General features: G+C 38.8%; 1 protein-coding gene across 1 annotated transcript in view; it reads right to left on the bottom strand.

Annotated features, from left to right (window-relative positions):
* Positions 1-15,207: 15,207 nt before the first annotated feature.
* Positions 15,208-21,873, bottom strand: part of HUS1 (HUS1 checkpoint clamp component) — a 35,245-nt gene continuing 28,579 nt past the window's right edge. The window contains exon 9 of the transcript XR_010722158.1: positions 15,208-15,839. The gene's annotated coding sequence lies outside the window, so the exon portion shown is untranslated. The remainder of the gene's footprint in view (positions 15,840-21,873) is intronic.

Here is a 21,873-nt window from a genome sequence, read left to right as displayed (position 1 = left end):
GATCAATATCAGATCCTTTGAGTGACTGTGAAGATGTGGTCAGCCCGTGATTAATGAGCCGTTTCCACATTATCTCTTCTGCAGATGTCGAGGTAACGCCTTCAAGCTAAAAAAAGACTTTGGAATGTTTGGAGACGCCCTCAGACCATTTCCAGGAATCTGGGGCTTTTTAATTCCAATGTATAATTTTACACACACAAATTTAATACACGAATTTTATACAGCACATCTATTACAATTTCATCATAAATTTAATCATATTGACATTCTCAGGTATTTTCAAGTGGATGTGTAAAAAAAAAAAAGGCAAAGGATGTTGCAGCTATCTTTAGGCACACGGGGTCTCTTAAACAGTCAGTTACCTTTTTGTCCGCTGGCTAGGGAGCTCCATACCCATATCAGCATTATCAGCAACAACCTTCCATTTCTGTTAATACTGAGTTTGTTAAAAAACTCAGCAATTTTCATTCACACTCCTGAAGAATAAGGCATATCCCCAGAGACAGCAGTGCAACAAATTGTACTGCATTGACCAACCAATTCATTGACCAACCAGTTTCATCTGTTGTAGCTTTTAAAATGTCTGGACTGATTTGGCACTTTTTCCTATGAAAATTAACGAATGGAAGATCAAATTATGTGGATATTTTCTTTCCTAGGAGACAGAGACCCATTGTGAAAGGCATTGGACTGACACAAGCAGCTTCATGTTCAGAGCCCACCCACACAGCCTGTTCATTGCCCAGGCAAGTGGTGGAGGTTGAATCTGCTGGTGGTGACTGGAGCTAGACTCAAGCAGACTACAAATGGGTGAAAATCTTACTTACACATCTTTTAGAATCCACTCTTCATGTTTTTCTGCCATCAAATACATGAAGTTCATGATCAGGTCTTTTGAATTTAGATTTCAGAAAACCTTCTCCTTCTTATTTGGTGCGTGGGTGGTAGCTGTCTTAATTCTTCAATTTTCTGCTTTTCAGGAAACAGGACCTGCTTGTATTCCTGCTGCAGCTTTCTGTAGCTGTGTGACTTTTCTTTGCTAGACTGAAAAGTGAAAAATGAATCAACCTACATAGACTAGAATAGAATAAAACAGAACAGAAAATAGAATAGCTGCATGGATCTACAATGACCATTGAGTCCAACGGCCTGACCCCTTCAGGGTTGACGAAAGGTTAACGGATATTATTAAGAGCATTGTCCAAAGGTATGATAGGAATGGGGCATTGCCTACCTCTCCAGGAAACTTGTTCCAGTATTCATTGTATTTATTCTATCATCTACTATCAATCCTGAATGAAGTTTGGAATTTCACATGTGCAAAATGTGAACATGCAGTCCATTTAATCAACATTCTCTAGAAGATGAAACATCTCTCGACGTATATATCTAAGTTCCTAGCAGCTTTTGATATATATACGTATATTATTTGTCTCCTATTGTAACTTGAAAAGCAGTGGCAAATTCCAATTTATTCTGTCTTAAAAGTAAGATAAATTTAAACAAACAAATCCCAATTTTTTTTTATCAATTTGATTTTAGAAAACTCTCTTTAATAGCCACAGATAGAGGTTTGTCATAATAGTTCTTAGAATAACTTTTGCATACTTATATTGAATAGTAGGCAAATTTATCTGGCAGTAAATAAATTTTAAGCAACAATGTATCACATGTTACTGGGCTACATCCAGATGTAATTTTTGGATGAGACTTCAGAAAGTTCACAGACTTTTTATTGAAATTGAGCTAAAACCCTGTTAGGTTTCAGTGAAAGGTAACTAGATTTTTTTTTTTAATTCTACATTACAAGAGATAGGATGTAATCCTGGGATCCAGTCCCTGCTTTTTGTATATTGTAGATTTTTATGCTAATAAAGAACTGGTTAAGACTAAAATTCAAGTCTTTCCCTTACATCTGTGTTCAAAAACAAGTAGACTCCTTCAATAAACTGTTAGTAGTACTCTTTGGAAGTTGAAATGGCTTCCGTAAGAGGGACTGTGTAGTTAGAGCCTGCAGAATCACCTTCTCTTCAAGAGCACCAAGTGAAAGATAGATGGTAAAATCATCTAACCGTAGCAGGATGCAGTCTGGAGACTAGTTTCAACATATTCTGCTCCTTGAAGCAAATTCTAATGTATGTACCAGGAAGGAGGATGATTTATTAAACACACATTTAGTCAGCATTTAGTTTTGTTGAACTTGACAGCTTGCTGTACAGTATGATTTCAAAAATGTTTAGCATTCTCAGGTTTATCTATCCTCATGTATTATGCAGGAGGTCTTTTTATATTACTACCTGGCAAAACTTCTGTTACTTGGTGTTACTGCAAAGAAGGGAGGTATCTTGCTGGAATATGCAGGATCAGTGCATCTACTCAGTAAAACTGTGTTGTCAGTCTAAACTTTCGAACAAAATCAGAACCTTAATTAAAATAGTATTTATGTTATGAATTAGAATGGGATACAAAAATTCAACTTTTTTCCTGAGCATCCTAAACCAATCTTGTTACGTATCACTTGCTAATATTTACAACCAGCAGCCAGCAGCAGCTTTGCAAAAGCAGAGAACTAGTGCAAGGTTCTGCTGATATATCATCTGAATCTTCTTGGAAGTCACTGCTAATGTACTTAACTCTGCTTCCTTACTCCCACAAGGCAAAACAAAAAGATGATTAAAAGAGAGTTTTTTCCTACTCGCCTGGCAAGAGAAGCAGTTGTCTATGTGGAGGAGAAAAAAAAAATAGCCTGTAGCAACATTTTGCCTGCATGAAATTGCCATTTGTTGCTGGTTCAGAAAATGCTACCTTGGGGAAACAGGTAGTTACGGAGCTGCATCTCTTGAGATATCCTGAGGTATGTCCCTGTGGGAGTCTGGTGAACAACTGGAAAAGCAGTGGGGGAGATAGATGCGGAAGTTGAACCCCTTGATTAATAAGAAGTCAAAAGCATATTGACAGGCTTAATTAATTTACAGACAGACTTGGAATCACAAGACAAATCACAAGGGAACAGAAACACAGAAAGTAGTTGAAACAGAAAGGGCATAGTAAGACTCCAAAAGCACATGGTTTTTTTTACCTCATTTTTATGTGGAAGTTTGAGTGTCAGCAAACCCTTAAAGTTGAGACAGGCTTAGAACCAAATACACTCCAAAACAAAACCGCATCAGTCAATGCTTTCTGTTGGGCAAACAAAGCTAAGACCTTGGAGGGTCAATAGCTCCACCTTTTGGACAAAATAGCTCTATATGTATAAATACCTCAAAATACCTCTAAATGTAGAATCAGTCAATTAAGATACTTACTAGTATTATTAGTGTACTAATAATTAGTGTACCTATTGCTAATATTAAGATAAAAAATTAGTCCATCAGGATAATAGAGGTATAGTAGCATTTATATACCATAAGCAAATCCAGAGCAGTTGAAACAAAAGGCTGGTATGCTTTCCTGCCTCTCCTGGAAAGGAAAAAGTTTGTATTAGATCCTTCCTGTTAAAGTATTATGATTGGCTTTATGCAATGGATTGTTAGGATATCATCATGAAAATATGAATAGGCATAGCTATGCTGCTATTGTGTGATTTTAAGATAAAATCTATGCAGGCTTTGTGCAGTGAAATACATTAAGAGATTTAAGATAGTTTTGTAATGGATTAAATATTTCTGATACCATTCTTGCCATTGCTTGTTAAAAATACTAAGACAAAAAAACCTAATAAAAAACCTACAGTAATTAATTCTCTACTTCTATCGTTTAATCATAGGTGAACAGAAAAGCAGACATTGTTTTTAATCTCTCCCATGCCTACTTTCTCTGAAGGCAAGAAGCCCAACACCAATTCATTTAGCATTTCATGTATAGAGGGTTGCTGTCCCTGCTGCATTCCTGGATGCCATGCTCCCAGGCATGTAGAACAAGCACAGCATGAATTCAGTTGCTGCAGTGCTCCAAGATAACACTGCAGCTGTGGATAGCAGATAACTCTTAGCTTCTCTGTGCATCATCCATTAACCCAGGCTGTCAATTAGTAGAATCCCCTGCACATTGTTCTTACTGGTGGAGGAAGCTATGCCTCTCTGCTCAGCTTCTCAACTGACATACCTACCATAGAGTACCACCCTTTTGGTCAGGCAATTTATTAAACAAAAAGAACAACAAATACACATACAAAACTGCATTAGCTGGAAGAGCTGAAATAGTAAATCTTCACAGGCAGGGTCTTGATGAGTAACTAGGGCTCTCACTCTAAAAGTTTTGCCAGTAGTTCTTGCAAAAAATAATTGAGAGATTGCTATTGGATGCATCTTTTGCTGACACAGTTAGATCTGAAAGATGTTTTTTGTTTATTTATCTAGGCTTTTGATGAATTATCCTGTTCCTCTCTATGGGGTTTTAATGCTAAAAATATAATGAAAATTTAAAGACATCACTCCTAAGGACTCTAGACTTATGTCCACGGAATTTACAAGCCATGATATTGTTTCATGACTTCCATACTTATACCTATTTAGCTTTGCAGGTAACCAGTGTATTTCCATTCACCTGTAGAATCAAAATGTCTACTGTCACAACAATCAGTAATGATGTATTGCAGATGACCCAAGACAGTGGTTCACTTTGAGGATTTTTTTGATGCTGTAGGGCACTGTTAGTAGAGAAACAACTCCCATGCCCTTGCCATAGCCATGTGCTGGAAGAAGAGCAACCCTGACTAAGATCTTTTGAAGCAAGGACTCACAGACACTACTGTGCAGTCCCATGGATCTCAAACAGGAAAGTACTGCCCCTGGACACTCAAATGAACAGAATATCAAATGCTTAAACATTCCAATTTGCCGTAGGTGTTTTCTGCTGTATGACACAGCCTAGGACCTCTGGGTCCTAGGAAGTACAGGAAAGGCAGGAAGAAGGTGTGAGGATACAGCTAAAGAGCAGGACTGGGTGTACTGCTCAGTTCATTACAGAAGTGGACATGTTAGCATTAGTAGGCCGTAAGCCTTGGCAGGCAATGCAGCCATGGCAGGCTGTACCCTGAAGAGGGAAGCAGAAGATAATGCTGAGTACGCTTAGCTTAAGCCCATACATGCTTGTACGGGTCTGTGCTTGCCTTTGGTTAAGCAATGTTATTAAGAAACATAAGATATGGTTGCTATAGTTATTATTGCTTAAGAGAGCAGCTATTTTAGTAACAGCTGAAAAGGTCCATATACTGAAGCTTTGTGATCAATAAACTGACTTTTGCACCCGAGCAATCAGTCCCATCTCTTGGATCACTGATAGAAGGAAATAAAAGGAGACTAACTGCAAGTATATTAACTCCATCTCTTCAACAGAAGACAGTATTGCTTTTATACTGAAAAAGGGCATTGCCAGACATCTTCTGGAAGCCAGCAGTCCCAAAAACAAAGACAAGACATTTGAGGCTGGGCAAAGTCACAATAAGGGAATGAGTGTTTGTGTAAAAACAGCCTGTTAAGTAAGGTTGTGTCTAGCTGAGGAGTGACCTGGTCAGTGCACTGGAAATATGACAGGGATTTGAAGCATCCTGTTTTGGATTCCTCTTATGCTACCCAGAAAAAAAATACTGTTCTGTGGAATGCAACTGTAGATGAATTGCAGGGAACTTCAGAGGAGAAAAGCATTGGCTGGCTAGTGAAATGATAAGTGTAGCACTGTGGCAGAATTGTAAAATGCTGCTACCTTCTCAAAGTGTCTCCTTCAGAAGCCGCTCAGAGCAGGCCACCGGAACAGCCATTGCAAGTCCATGCACACATACATGCCTTAGTGGAGGAAAGAGAGGAAGGGCCTCCTGCATTATATTTTCCAGCAAGGTTTATTTCAGCATGCCAAAGGGATCAGAGACAGAAGACCAGACCATGTGTTGTATGCCAGCTTAAGTATGGGGTACAGTAGCCAATGATCTGAGGCCACAGGGGTGGTACAAAGGGTACCCTATAGAGGGGTATGAGGGATGAACAACTGGGGAGGGCAGGGTTAAATGACCAATGAAGGAAGTAATCCAGGAGAGATTGGCAGTAGTTCTGCAAGACACCATGAAGGAAGTCTTCTCTTTCAGCTTAGGCAGGGAACCTCTATGGTAAATCTTCCCAGGGGAAAGCCTGGAAGTTTCCTTGAGGGGATTTTTTTAGGGTTTCCACAGATGAGTTTCTGGAAAGGCTGCCAGAAGAAGTTCTCACTAGAGGTGAGGAGATGGTTGCAATTGTTTTTGGCCACCTGCCCATATATCTCTGCCTAGGCTAAAGAAAAAAAAATAGCTGCTAAAAAATATACAGGTGCCATTTAAATAGATACAGAATGCTTTTGGCTGACTGAAAACATCCTTATTGTGCCCAGTAATTTATACAGATTATCTCTGTTATGTAACTCATGCTGGGTTATAACTATAATACTTTATCTATAGTCATTATACTGTGATGAATAATTGTATATAAACTATTGCATTTCTGCCTGGAAAGAGATTATTTTGTATTAGTTTTTTAACTTAAAAAATTATGGAATTAAAACGAGGAGTTCTATGCAACCATCCATTGTGAGTCAGCATAAATATATTAAGTAAGCTAAATCTATGAAAAATCTTATTGTAAAAATGTTGCTGTAACCAAGATTTTTTATACACAGAATATACATTTTAACACTGTACTTGAGTAACAATAAAAATAATTTGCTGTGAAAATATTTTACTTGTTGCATTCCTCAAGCAAAATACTCAAAGATTGTTCTGTATGTGTATGACAAGAGTTGTACTTGTCTTCACTGGCACAGGTAAAATGGGCCTAGATTGGCTTGGCTGAGATTTAGCATGAGGAGTATTCCAGCACAGTCTCAGAGAATTAATTTGTCAATGAGACATGATCTTTCACACATTACATTTTTCTCCTTAGAAGAAAAAAGGAGAGGAAGCAAGGGAATCACTATTACACACAAGAGTTCATCAACCTGCATGAGCTATGCTCCTATTAGAGGCTGACTATAATGTAAAGGTACCTTCCTTGTTCTGTCTTTGCAATGTGACAGTTTTCTATGAACCTCCTGTTTTTAGCTATTTCAGTTCTACTACATAGCCCTAACATTACTTTATTACATTCCTAATAAATTTTTTTAAGATGGAACCCCTAATTTAGAATCCTATATTCTTTTGCCCTGAGACTACATGTGAAGACAAAACTTTAAAATCAAGTGGGAAGAGTTAGAATGCTGACATGAATTTAAAAAACATGCATCAGGACATGCATAGTTGAAATTAACTAAGTTTCCCTCCTTTCCCTTCCCTCCTTCTCTCATCTTGGTTCCTATGAACACAACTCTATCTTTGAAATACCAGTTGCATTTCCCCAGCATCATGCTTCACACAGAGACTGTGGTTATTTAAGTGTTCATGAGATCTCCATGGAAAAGAACCAAAAAAAAAAAAAAAAAAAAAAAAAAAAAAAAAAAAAAAAAAGGTGCATTTCATATCACATATGGAGTACATGTCTCCTATCCAGCCTGTCATAAAGGGAATGACTTGGGGATAGCTTCACACCTGCTTTAGAGATTTGACCCACAGTCAGCCTGCTGCAGAACAATTTTTATTGTCTGCTGCTTTCTAACCTTGGTTCTGCTTCCCTGCTTCTCTGCTAGCCCCATAACTTGGCTATCAGATCACAGGTCTCTTCCCAAAACCAAACTGTTGCTATTATATTACGAATGGTGGCAATAGCGACATGTTGACTCTCTGATCTCCAGGACAAGAAAGCACAATCTTTATTTTTCACCCTCCTTTTATAGACAGTTCCAAGGAAGAAAAAGATTGGACATTCAGAACAACACCCCTCAACTGTTTTTTACAAGTAAACAACAAGTTAAAAAACACCACCTGCTAATGATTTTCACCTTAACCGTTTTCCGCCTTAACTGTTTTTCACCTTCCAAGGATTGTTATTGATTCCTCCTCACAATTTCTCAGGCCATTGTGAGAAAGTTATGTGACTTGATTTCACACAGATTTAGACTCTGCCGTAACTGTCTGATCTCTCAGTGTCCACACCACACAAATGTCCAAAAGTATACATATGAGTGGATCAAGCAGAAGCAGAATAATAAGGGATTGCATCTTTTATTGTGGAAACAGACTCTTACGTTCACACACAAATTAGAAAGTAAAGACATTTTTAAAGGCAGGGGTGTGTCTGTGGGAAGATATGAGGGGATGAAGACAGACATGTCACATAATGTCATTGAGTTTCCAACCTGTTTCAAGAGTTGTTTAAAGAATTCAGTGTTGTGAGACAAAGCGCAGAAATGCCAAGACATGCTGTGATGGGCATAGACAACTGAATATCTGTAAGCATTGCACACATCAAAAGTAAGCACAATAATGGCAATAAGTTAGTATTAATTCAAAGGTAGAAACACTATTTTGACTGGTTCACATTACCATGTATAGATACTCCCCAGCTGCAAATTTTCTAATGCAGACCAGGCTTGGGGATGGTGGGAGGAATTCACTAACACAGAGAAAAGAATCACAAAATTCATTACCAGGTAATCTCAATATATAGCTTCAAAACCTCCCTTTTGCTTCAGTCCCTATGATGGAGAAGCAAAAGTCACTTTGACATGGTGTCAAAAGGAAGTGATACATGAAACACAACGCAGTGTGCAGACGGCATAACAGACATTTCTGTTTTAAATTACTGTGACAGTATGACCTGAAAGTAATCAAAAAACCTGAGAAACCAAAGAAAATTGTGGGAAGAAAATGGTAGAAGAAAGCAGAAAATTACTTACCTCTAAAAATAAATAGAAGTATCAGCTATGATTCCTTAGCAATGGGCTACTTGAAAAATAGCCAGAGTGACATAGATGTCTGTGGTACACTGATATCAGCACTCTTTTCCTCAAAAGCAACTTGGCTCTAAAATTTGTATTCACACACCATTTATCACAGCACACTGCTCTCCTCCAGTAAATAGGCTGTGGGCAGAGCTCCACTCAGTTAAACCTTCCTGTCACTTCTTCTATTTGGAATGAGAAACACCATTCTTACTTATTGATTTTATTAACATGGTTCTTTGGGGTCTCTGCCAGAGACCTCATCTGTTTAAGGTACTGTATAAATACCTCATAGCAGGTCCATGCTGCTTCTCAGAGGAGTAATGACCACAGCTCTGTGCTCCTATTTCTCTCTTACCTTGCCTTGATGATGAAGACTGTATTTCAAAACAAATCTTCTGCAAAATAAAATATGTTATTTCAAGTGTCCAGTTATGCAGAAAAAAATATTTTATGCAGTCAACTGTGAAATACACGCATACTTGATTTCAAGCTTTCAAGTCTTATTGATACATTATGCACCTTGCAAGCATATAGTTTGTATTAATTGCTAGCTATTTATAAATTTAGGAGAGGACAAAAACAGGAGGAAAAAATATTAAATATTATTTCAAGAGAATAGGTTAAAAGGTGTTCAGGTAGAAAAATTACGATTCTTAAAAGTGTTATATAATTCAGACTGGTTTGCAGGAATAGCACGCTTAGAATGAGATGCATATTGTTGCAATAAATTTTTGCTCTTTTTTGGTCAGGTTGATTCAATTAAGGGGAAAAAATTTTCATTAACAGAAAAATAAAATATCTGATGTAGCTGGGTCATTAAAAGGCTAGTTTTGTCCCTATTTTCTTGGGGTGAGATTCAGTACAAAATCCTGACATGGAAACTAATATTTACTAAATTGTGAAATGTCATCCCTATTGCGTTTTGGAAATACCTCTTACAGCAGTTCATTCATAGAATGAAATATTCTCAGATGTGTCACTAGCTGGAATGAAATAGCAGTGTCTACATATGTTTTTTAATGTGTCCAAGTCCCTAACTTAACTCTGACATCACTTTCACAATACAAATACAGTTTTACATTTTAATACTCACTCCATTGTATTTGCACTAGTTTTATTTTAATGATAATAATAGCTGGTAAAATATGTAGCTCATGAAAAGAAGAAAAGTAAAGTTTCAGAGTCTGACATCAAAGTCTAAAGTCTTTTGCCTTTGGTTCATCTGCCTTCCCCACCTTGCTTTCCCCCTTACAACTCCTGAAAACACAAAACTAGCATCAACCCTCTGTTGAAATAGATGAAACTGCCAGGCTTCCTGGGTGCCTTCAATTCATCAGATGTGACAAGTTCAACCAAGCATAGGAACCTTGACATTAAAAGTGTGTCACTCCCTATTTTCAGTGATATAATGAATAATCCTCTTTGGTGACACAAGCTGGGCCAATTAATTATTATTTTGCTCTTTGGTAATTTTGTATGCAAACATACTGAATTTCTACATACTTCCAGCAGAGACTAACCTACACAGCTTCTGCAAGTGGCTCATAAGAACAGTCAGTGAAGGAGCTGAATGTGTTAGCAAACTCTTTAATAATTAACAGACCCCAGAAGCAGACCCTTTTTTTCTCCTACTTCTGTCTGCTGTGAACAGCACTGACAGCTTTTCAAGTTACTTTGGCTCCAGCAGGAAGAATGCTCTTCTTGTGGTTTGATTTTGGCCAAATCCCAAGCACCCACAAAAGTCAATCACTCACCCTCCTCCACCACAGTCAGGCAGAGGAAAGGGGAAAGAAAATTTAACAAAGGGCTAATGAGTTGAAATAAGGACTGGGAGAAAAACACTCTAAGAGTGAAACAGGTTCAAATTTAAAGGTACAAAGTAAATTTAGTATTAACAGAGTAAGAGGAGGATAATGAGAAGTAAAGGAAGCCTTTAAAACACCTTCCCCCCTACCCTCCCCACGCCCAGCCCCTCCCTTTTTCCTACTAAGAGTGCCAGGAGACAGGGCATGAGGGTTTTGGTCAGTTTGTCACTGTAGATCTTCTTCTGTTCTCTCAGGGAGACAAGTCTTTTCTCTGCTGTGCTGTGGGGTCCCTCCCACAGGCAAACAGTCTTTCCAAAACTGCTGGGGCGTGTGTCACTAATCCACAGGGCACAGTCTTCTAAGGATAGGCTGCTCTAGTTTGGAAGCAAGGGCCTTTTTTCTCTATCTCTATTTGGGTCTTCCAGTGGATCACAGCTTTCTCTAGCATCCACCCACTCCAGTGTTAGCACTTTTCCCACTGCTGCAAGTGGATTTCTGAATTCCCTATGGATTTCATGGATTACAGGGGCAGTTTGTTTCACTATAATCCTCACTACAGCTTGCAGAGGAATTTCAGCTGTGGGACTTGGAGAACTTACCCCCCCCACATGTCTTGGTTTAGATAGACAGGTATCTGCCAGGGAGGGTTGGAGTCTCCCTTGAAATGTAAGCCCCTCCCCCCCTTTTCCAAATTATCATAACTTTGCAATTAAAAGGCTGTCAGGCAAAGATTTTGGGAATAGGTATAGCAGTTCTTTACTAGGGATATAAAAATACAGATGTTGTAGTACAGAAGAATAAGCAAGCAAACAAACCAACAAATCCCAGAAAAACCCTGACAGAGTCAGAAATACAACCTGACACCCTGTTGGTCAGGGTGTTGGAAGCAGTCCAAAGTAAGCCCTCCTGGAGTGGCAGATGTGGTTCTGTTGGAGTAGAGATGGTCCTGTTGAAAAAAGGGTCCAGTAAGGGTGAGATGGGTCCAGTCTTCCTCCAGGGATCCGGTGGAAAAACTGGATACCTAGTGGGACTGTGGCTGCTTTTTATGTAGGTTAAGATGGTTTGGCTCCTCCTCCCTGTGTGGAGCAGCTTACAATAGTGCAGTGTAATGTGTCATGACATTGATGAGCTCTTAATGGTCCATTAGCCGAAGACATTCCCATGAAAGTAGTGAAACAATGAAGAGAGATAAGTAGCACTCCACCATCTGATAAGCGACACTGACCCATTTGGGCAAAGATAAGCAATTCTGGTCCACCCAGATGGAACAGAATAATATGCTCTTTACAAAACCCATGACACCCTGTTTTCCTGGAGAAAGATTGTTTTGAGATAGGATAGTTGTTTGCCAGGATTGTTTTGAGAAGAAGCTTTCTTGAGAAATTTTTCCTTGGGAAAAAACTAGCAGCTGCTAGCAGGCTAAAATCTCTCAGACCTAGAAATATCAGGGCCACAATGGTGGAAACTTCTAGCAGCTTCTAACAGAAGCCATTTCTGTGGCCCTTCCCCACTACCAAAACCCAGATTGTACCAAATCAACACAGCTCTGTACTCAAACTGGACTGAGAAAGAAGATAATGTCAGCTGTGCCCCATCTCAGTGTGGGGGGAAAAAACATGAAATAGGAAGAAAAGAAAAAAAAAGTCAAGAAGCAAACATCTGTGGAGATAGCTGAACTATTAAGGTATTTTTAAAGTTTTGGCATGTGGGGGCTCTATGATGTTAATCACTGTCCTGGTGTTTTCTCTAGTGCAAATGCAGGAAAATGTGCATGTAGGGATACCATTATAACTTCCCACCTTTTTGAAAGGGCTGCCATTATGTTTTTAAAATTGAGTACTTAAACTATATTCTGATTTCCCACTAATCTAAGTTTTCTGGCATATCAGTCCCATGATATCTCTTAGATAGTACTGAAGAGGTTACTAATTTTGCTATCCCACAGCAACTAAGTATATGACCTGGAATTCAAATTTAAGACTTTGTTTTGCAGATTTTTGTCTCCAGTTATCTCAACAGAGATATAAATAGCTATGTTTCTGTCTCTTCTTCCTGCCCCACCCAGACCTCTGCTGAATTATTGAATGCATCAATACACATTTATCGAGGTACTCTGATCCTTAATTCCAGGTACTGAAAATTAATTTCCATCTGCTAATGGAAAGGATTAAACAAAACAAGAATAAAACAAGAATACCTATTAACTTAGAGTCTAGGAATTCCAAAAATTATGCCTCATGGATCTTATGGAATAATCAAGGATGTGGAAAGAAAAGGAAGGTGTTTAAATTATTTGATTTACCATTTGTACCCAGGCAAAAATTCCACTGTCTACTATGCTATTTACAAGAGTGATACTAATGAAAAGAAAAAAAAAAAAAAAAAGAAGAAAAAAAAAGACAAATTGAATTTACATTCTGAATATATTTAATAAAAATCAACTCCATGTTACACTTTGTTGTGATGCTGTAACATGTTAAGGGAGTAGGTCCAACAAACTTTAAGCTGTGCATACTTCATTGTTTCAAATTAAAGCAGAAGACCAGCTTACATCCAACAGCAGGTTGGCATTTCATTTTTTTTTTCTCATTGTTCCTCAGAACACATGCTCAAATCTGCAACTCTCAGCCTTATTTTGCCCTTTAAGCAAGGATGTGCAATGCTTTTGGAATGCAAGTTCCTCAGAGTCAGTATTTCCCTCATTTATATTTATTTTATTTATATTTGAGTTTCTTAATAGAATTGCTCACATCAAAAAGATAAAGCTTTGACCTGGAGTTAATTTGGCAATATTAATAATATTATATAACAATATTGATAATATATTATTACAATACTTATATGTAATTATTATTACAATAATACATTATTACAATATTATCAATATGTATTTTATATATGATGACAATATTTATATATTGAATTAAGTTGTAACTCAGAAAAGTCCAAGGTACAAAAAAATTAAACAATGTTACTGTGTTTTACAAGATACTTGATCTTAAAGAGAGGAAAAATTTCTGAGTAGGAACTGCCTTGCTCATTGCACCTGACTTTAGAACCTCTTTGGAGTTCTGGAGAACCATGCCACCTCACTCTTGCACTAGTCACCCAGGGTATCTGCCCAGGGTCACAGCTGGCTGACTCTTCTCCTGCTGAGCCAGGACAGATGATGATGATGACGACAACATCCAGGCCTTTCGCCTGGCACTCTACCACCACCATTGTCATGTCTGTTTTGAAAGCTGGATAGTGATGATAGGATGTGTACTCAGGGTACCTTCTCACAAGGAAAACATTCTGCTTTGTCACTTCTACTCCACAGTGCAATTTGCAAAGCTTTTCTGGTGGCATGGAGCAAACAGCAAGCTTTGAGGTTTTAGTGCAAACACGATGTGGAAAGGGAAGGATGTTATTCCAGGTGATAACATAGGAAAACACATAATCACTGGAGATGATTATGCCGGTGCTTTATTGAGAGCTCTGGGAGTCGGGGTACAGACCCAAACCCAGCTCCACCAGATGTTCAAAATAGATAAGGTTTTATACTTTCTTGTTACCTAAGTATACATGTTAATCATTAAATCCCATTGTTCCATTGATTTTACCCAAGCATGAATTTGTAATAATCAATTCTCATGATTCTGGTATAAGATAATAATCATATTCAGCTACCACACAATTGACAATCATATAATCTATCATATGACGATCAGGTACAGTTTCACCTGACCCAGGAGAATATCTTACTTTATTTCCCAAGCCTATGTGTTCCACTAAGAATCATACTTATACTACATCCACCCCCCCCCCGCCCCCCCCCCCCCCCCCCCCCGCTCCCTGATTTGTTACCTAGGCGAAGTTATACTTGATTTGGTTAAAACAATAGCATGAGCATAACATCCTGGTTGCAGTGGAGATGATGTTCTGTTTCCCAGCCTTGCTGTTTCAGTAATCATTTTAACCCTATACTATCACAGGGACAATCCAATGCCTACCCAGTAATGCTTGTATTAACCCCCAAACCTTTTCAGAGGAATATGGTCTGTTACATACTCTGGATGCCTATTAATTTTACTTCCATAGTTATTCACGCAGAAACACTTGCTCTGTTTAGCTGCCCCAGACTTGGTGCTGCCATCTAGGCCTGCTAATCCCATAGCTCTGCCATTGTGCAGTGGTGATGTCAGATTATGTCAAATAGAGACTATACAACACAATGATAGGAATGCTTGTACCTCCGTATGCATCTCTGAAGAATCCCTGCTTTGATTTTCTATCCAAACCCCTCTGCTGGTGTGATTTTCTAGCCAAACCCTCTCTGCTGTTTGTTGCTAGGTAGAAAAGGCAACACAGAAAATCAAAGAGTGCAAGCAGCTCTATTGAAGTAAATGCCTTATCAAGGAGGAATGAAACCAATACTCACGCTTAAATTAGTTAGATTTCAAAGGGAAAATAATTGCAAGCAATGTCAGCTTCTGTCACTAGATGGACATGAAATGAAGGACACTCACGCAGACAGTTGTCAGAGCAAAAAAAGAGAGCTTTATTATTTTGACCTCGATTATATAGATTCTGGACAATGATCAGGGATTGGACAATGAGGTTGACACCTCTTCGACCCCAGTGGTCAAACTAGGAGTCCATCAATTGTCCCTCCTCCAGAGAGGAATGCGAAAACAATCACTTTGTTTGTGTTACAATCCGTGAGAAACTCCACTACAAAAATGCAAACATCAGAAGGCTGAAAAAGATCAGGGTGACAAGCTTCTATGATTTGACTCTTGGAGTGATCATCAGGTAATGGCAAAAGCTTTCTTTCCTCAGCAGCCTGTCATTCTGAGTAGATGCATGGTGAAAGAAAGTGATTTACTGAATGTCTGCAAAATACAACAACTCTGAGCAAGTTTAGGAGGATCTTTAGATTTGCTCCATCCATATTTTGTAAGACTGGTTCCATGAGTCCTAGAGATCCACAGATACTTGATTATTATCCATATTTGCCAGCTTCAGCCAACTCCCATCTTGGAGGTTGCTTATAAGCACCCCTGTTTGTGCTTCCAGGAAAAGTCATGGGTTCAAACATTGCCTCCGACTTTGGAGCAAGATGAAGAGTTGAGGACATATAATCCTATGGAAGCCTTGGTGAGCACTGAACTCAAGTGATGAATCTGTCAGAACAGTTTAATCTCCATCCTGGGTAGGAAAGAAAGTCCAGGATCAAACAATTTGGAAGCTGGGGGAGAAGTACTGATCCTCTACTCTCCTCGGAATAAATATAATGCAAAATAAAAGATACTTTAACTATTTACTAAATAGCATATGGATCTAGCTTATCTTTGCTCTCTCTGGTACGATTTGGTATCATTGCTTTTCTTGGAAAACCATCTGCTTTGCCCTGGAATAAAAAGAATAATGAAAATAATGCACTTGTAAAAGTGCTGTTACCATACTTTCTTTCGCAGTATTTTACCAGCCTTAGTATCTCTCTTCTGCATGCCAGGAAACTTGAAAATGCTTCTTCACTCAGCCTTTCAGATTTGAATGTTGGGACATATTCAGGGCAGAATGCAAGTTGCAAAACATGGCTATTTCAGTAGTGTCATTTTACATAACATCATGTTCAAGACACAGAGAGAAGCTGTTGCCAACTAGAATTCTGATTGCCAAACAGAATTGCTGAATTATTATGTGGTGGGTTTTCCTACCTGCTCCAACATTACAGAGATAATAAAGATAGACATTTCACTCAACTTCCCACCAGTCAACTGGATCATTTTTTGCAAGAAAAGATAATGGCCCAAATATTTTCCTAAGTAGTTCAGCATTATACTCCAAAGCATGAGTTGCCTTTTGGGTTTTTCTCACCAAGCTCAACCATTTTTCTTCTCTTCCATGTACATGAAGCTAGGGAGTAGATCAAAAGGTCTCTCAAAAAGGGATTCATTCTTTTTGCTATTTCATCCCATGTTTGTTGTCTATATACTAGGCTTGAGGGGAAAACTTGCTTTTAGTTCCCTGACAAGAGCTCCAGGACACCATGACTTGCACGTTCTAGGGTGGCCATGGCTCTGTCACAGTATGTGCCATTAGATTCTTGCTCAAGGCCAACCATGCATAGATGTTATTTGGGGCATTTAATGACATTAAATAGTATAAGTCTGGAAACATTACTCAGAAATCATTTACTCCTCCAATAGTCAGTTCTCATCTACTCCCTTCAATTTCACATTCTTTTCATGAGGAACATGATGAAAATATGATTAATTTGATGAAAACAATAATATGTGAGCACAAATGAAACAATGTTATTAAGTCTCAATTTAAAAAAAAGCGCATATTGTTTGCTAAACTCAACAACATCACTGACTTCAGCATAACATAGCCTTCCCTCTTTTTTTGGGTCTGATTTTACAGTACCTTAATGTGCCTTTGTTTCCCAGGGAGTTCCACACACCACTTGAAAAATCGCAGAAAATAGGGACAGGAGGGAATTCAGGAGTTCATCTAATCTCCAAACTTCATGACACATCAAGTCACCAATGTAATTTTTGAGACATGATTACTTAAGCAGCTCTTGAAATCTTTACCTGATGAAATTTTAATATCTACTCTACATAATCTATTTCAATTCTGTGTCATCCCTATAGCTACCAAGCATGCTTTCTAGTATCATAGCTGTGACCCTCAAGCGTAACACCAAGAACTAAACAAATGGGAACCTTCTAAGCAGAAAATGTTTTTTCTCTAGCCTATGATTACCAAGCAAGCAAAGAGAAAAAATTACTTACTTTTACCAATGTCTCTTGTAAATATTTGTAAGATCGCTACAGAAAATAACATTTAATCCAGCCATACTTTCAATCTGCTCTTGAAGTAGTTGGAGCTGTCAGTTACTCAGTGTCTTCACAAGCAAATACTTCATAACAAAACAAGGTTTTGCTGCATTGTAATGTTCTAAGTAAATAAATGTTTCCAGGGGTTAAAGGTTAAGCGTTGTAAGTGAGTAATGTTTCTGAAAGTTATGTGTTACAGGTTGTAAAGGTAAATGTTTCTGAAAGTTGTGTTAAAAGTTGTAAGTTTAAAGTTGTAAGATAGTTATAAGGGAGTTAATGGCTCGGTGGACACTTATGGTGAAAAAGTGGTAACTGCAAAGAGATGGCATCAGGTAAGTGGTGTCAGTGCTCCGACCCCAGATTGGTGGATGCAATGGACCAATCACTTGATGCCCTGGCCAAATGATTGGTCCAGGATGATCCTCACTAAAGGCCAATCAGACCCTGGACAATGAACCAATTGGAGAGAGGATGCTGAGTGCACCAATCAAGACGGAACAAGAGAGTATAAAAGGGACATTGGGACTTTGCTGAGGGTTCTTTGGTGGAACGTCAAGTCCTAAGGAGCAGCCAGTGTTTTTACACTGTTTCTTTGGATTTTTTTTCTGGCTTGTCAAGTGGCGCCTGGGCTTATCTCGGGCTCCTGTCTTTGGTGGTTTCAAAAATAAACAAGGTGTCTTTTTTTTTTTCGTTCCATCTGAGTCCCTGCATAGTTTATTACAGTAATCTAACACATTTTCCAACCATGTTTGTAAATATATGCTTTGATGTAATTTATTTTCCAGGTAAACCTTCTAAGCAACTTGTCAGTGCATCAGCATGTCAGAATGTCTCAGGGTCAAACACCCCTGTGCAAAATGAGCAAACTTTTTGCCTTATGGCATCACAATTTGAAAGTTTTCCTTGCAAACCTAAAAAGGTGGACTTAGTTATCAGGGCATGAATGCAGGCATGAACCTTTGGGATTATAACAACCAAGCAATAGTTTAAACAATTATTGCATAATGGAATGAAAGCTTGTGTCAACTATAGCACTGTAAGACTACATGGTTCACTAGGTATGGAAACCAAACATCAGTGGAGGCAGATTGTTGCCACCTGAGAAATTGAGACATTGTCATGAGCCTCAGTCCTGCATGCTGCTGAAAGAACAAAAAAGGGACCAGAAAAACTTAGAATATTAAATTATGCAATTAGGTATGGCACACTGGATTTTGCAGTCACTACTCTTCTCATGTTGCAGAAAAACAATCAAGAAAAACAGTTGCAGCTACCCAAGGTGTAATAATGTCTCTCCACCAGCAAATATTTTTTAAAGAGGGAAAAGGTCTGTCTGACACAACTAATATTTTCATTCATATGTTCTATTACTGGGAGCTTCCTATGTCAGCTTAGGGAATAAATACTTTGATTCATCATTTAAAGAGGAATTCAGTCAGTAACTTCATTAAACAATTGATTCTTTTTGCTTGTTCAAGTTTTATTATTTGACTACACTTTACTCCAAGAGTAACACAGAGTGATGTGCTGAGTTACCCAATGGGGTAATTTTTGAGAATTAGAAGGGGAAAAACACACTCTTCTCCAGTTAAAAACTATACTCTCTACTGTCTTGATTCGAGACAATTTAAATTAGAACACTGAAACGAGTTGCCTCCCTTTACAGGCTCAAAAAATCCCTTTCCAACAATAGGAAATGAATACAAGTAGATATAATTGAAAAAAATAACAGTTTACTAGGAAGCAGAACAGCAATAGTGTAGTGGTTTGAAAGCAAAACAAATGAGAGGCTCCAAGTCAGAGATACAATTTAATAGGAAAAAAAAAAAAAAAAAAAAGGAAAGAAAGTAAAATAAAATAGATGCAGTTATACAAAAGACCACTGACAAAGTCAGAATACAACCTGAACAGAGTGATGGAAGCAGTCCAGATGAGGTGGTCTTCCTGAAGCAGTGATCCTGTAGAAAGGTCTGGTAGCTCGGGTCCTCTGGGAATCCAGTGGGTAAGCGCCCCTCTGGTGTTCAGTGTCTCAGCTTATATCCAGGCCGGAATGCTTGGTTCCTCCCTCTGGGCAGAGCATCTCACAATGGGATTGTGAGTCATGTGATAAGGCCTGATGGGCCCATTAACAGGAGATAGTCCAGGAAGGGGTTATCTGTGAGCTGTGTAGCAAAGGTGCTGATGGACCCATTAACAGGAGATAGTCCAGGAAGGGGTTATCTGTGAGCTGTGTAGCAAAGGTGCTGATGGACCCATTAACAGCAGATAAGCCAGAGTGGAGGAGGCAGGGAGCACTGCCTCACCTGGTTTCAACAGTTCATGAAGATGGTGATAGAATATACTTCAACCCAGGACAAATAGGCAAGAAAAAAGAGCAAGTAACCATCAGATACAAAATTGCTAAATCTTGCAGACTGCTCAGAACAAAGAGAGACCAAAAATGCCAGGGACACCCTCTCCCAAGATGACACTCTGCAGCCAGGCATAGAGTTAGAAGGAAAAAAAGGAAGGTGGTGTCAAGTCTTCCCCCTACCTTGGGAGGAAGAGACACTGAGAAAGGAATCTGGCATGCTCCGATGATGGCTGGAAACTCAGTCAGGGCTAGAACCCATGGAGGGACTTCACCTTTCTCACAGCAGGACATAACAGGAGCAGTCAAGGCAGAGTGGCTGGGCTGGGGTGACTCCACAGTCTTCTTTGCTCAGGTGCTGTTGGCACATTTGGAGCAGATTGAGCTGGGACAAAAGCTGCCCCACTTGACATGGTGGCAACAGGCAGGCCCTGTAGAATTTGCCCCAATTCAGCCTCTCTGAGACAAGAAAAAAAAACCCAAAAAACTGAAAGGAGAACCCAAAAATAAAAAGCCTCTGCCCACACTGCCTCAGCTCTACAGCAAGAAACCAAGAGCCAAACCAAGTGGACAGAGACAGAGCTCTGCTCAAGGCAAAAGCCAATAAGCCAGTGTGGCAAAAATCATGCAGCAAGAGACCAAACTGTGTAGTAATTCAATTCCACACACAAGCAGGTGCTTCTATATAAGAAAAAAAGTTTCAGTTTACCTTTGATCATGTAAGGAAGTTAAACTAGAATTTTCCATAGCCTTCTCACTGTAATTGACTCGGTGCCAGCACGGGGAGAGGGGGGGGGGCAACTGGTTGGATCTTTGGGATGGTTCTCAAAACCTGTAGATGTTTCTATTGGCAAATTGCCAATAGAACCCTCCTGGGTCATTCAGTACTTAAAGATGAGCACAGAGGTGCTCTGGGCTTTTTTAGGGTGTCTTAGCAAGATGTCAGCGGTTTCTCTAACACCTGTGCTTAGCTTTTCTTTTGTTTCTGTATTGTTTGTTATTTTGCTTTAATTAAAACCTTTACTTTACAAAATACACCTGAAGAGCCATCACACAAAATTATTTTGAACCGTTCTGAGAAGTGCAGGACACCCTCAGAGACTGATACATTTACACACAGCTCATAACACTCTGGCCATGCGTTAAACTGTATCAGAACTGCCCACCAGAAGAACTTTCAAAAGCCTGTGGTACCAAACCCTGACCTCACAATTCTGTTTCTGGCTGCACCTTTGGACCTTAAAGAGGCAGCAACAATGTTTGGGTACAGATGGATGTGGAATACAATAACATTTTGGGTTATCCCAGGAAAACCATGAAGGTGTTAGTGGTCCTGTTTGAGGCAAGTAAAAAAAAAAAAAAAAATTGTATGTGCTTTTTATAGTCCTCATGGAAAAAAACAAAAAAACAAAAAGAAGTTTGCATATTGTCAGTTTGTCATATTGTCAAGAATTTCCCCATCTATTTATAATAAGCTGATACTAAGATAAGAACCAAATTTTTTATATTTGTTGAGGGCTGGAAAAATGCTGGGAACAAGCCAGAGTCATAAAATGAAGACTTGATTGTAGAAATTTCAAAGTTATTAATATAGTGATGTAGAGGAGTTCATTAAGAGAAAATCACTATATAATTTAGTATGTTCTTTGAAAAACTTTATTCTGTGTTAGCCTCTATCAAAAGAACTGGAAGGAATCTAGGGTATGTAAATCAAACTTTTGTAATGTGGTTACTAACTGTGGTCCGTATTGGCTGAGTACCTAACAGAATACCTTTCTGAATTTAGGATGTAGAAAAGTTCCAAAATTATATTAAATCCTCTGAAAGCTGTGCTTTGAATTTATGAATGGCTATTACATAGTACCTTGAAAAATTAGGTCTTCAGTGTTTCTAGCTGGGTGTCTGCCACAGTACAGCTAGTCTGTAGCTGGACAAGATAAATCTGGCCATAATAAATCCAATTCGGCTGACCTGGCTCATTCTAGAAAAGATGTGGAACAAGTTCCTGGGTGAACAATGATAGGACAGATTTGAACTCAAACAC

The sequence above is a fragment of the Chamaea fasciata genome, unplaced genomic scaffold, assembly GCF_029207755.1.
Source record: "Chamaea fasciata isolate MVZ Bird 193981 ecotype frontalis unplaced genomic scaffold, bChaFas1.0.hap1 SCAF_1, whole genome shotgun sequence".
Lineage (NCBI taxonomy): Eukaryota > Metazoa > Chordata > Aves > Passeriformes > Sylviidae > Chamaea > Chamaea fasciata.
The sequence above is the reverse complement of the archived record's forward strand: the minus strand, read 5'-3'. Positions and strand labels throughout refer to the sequence as shown.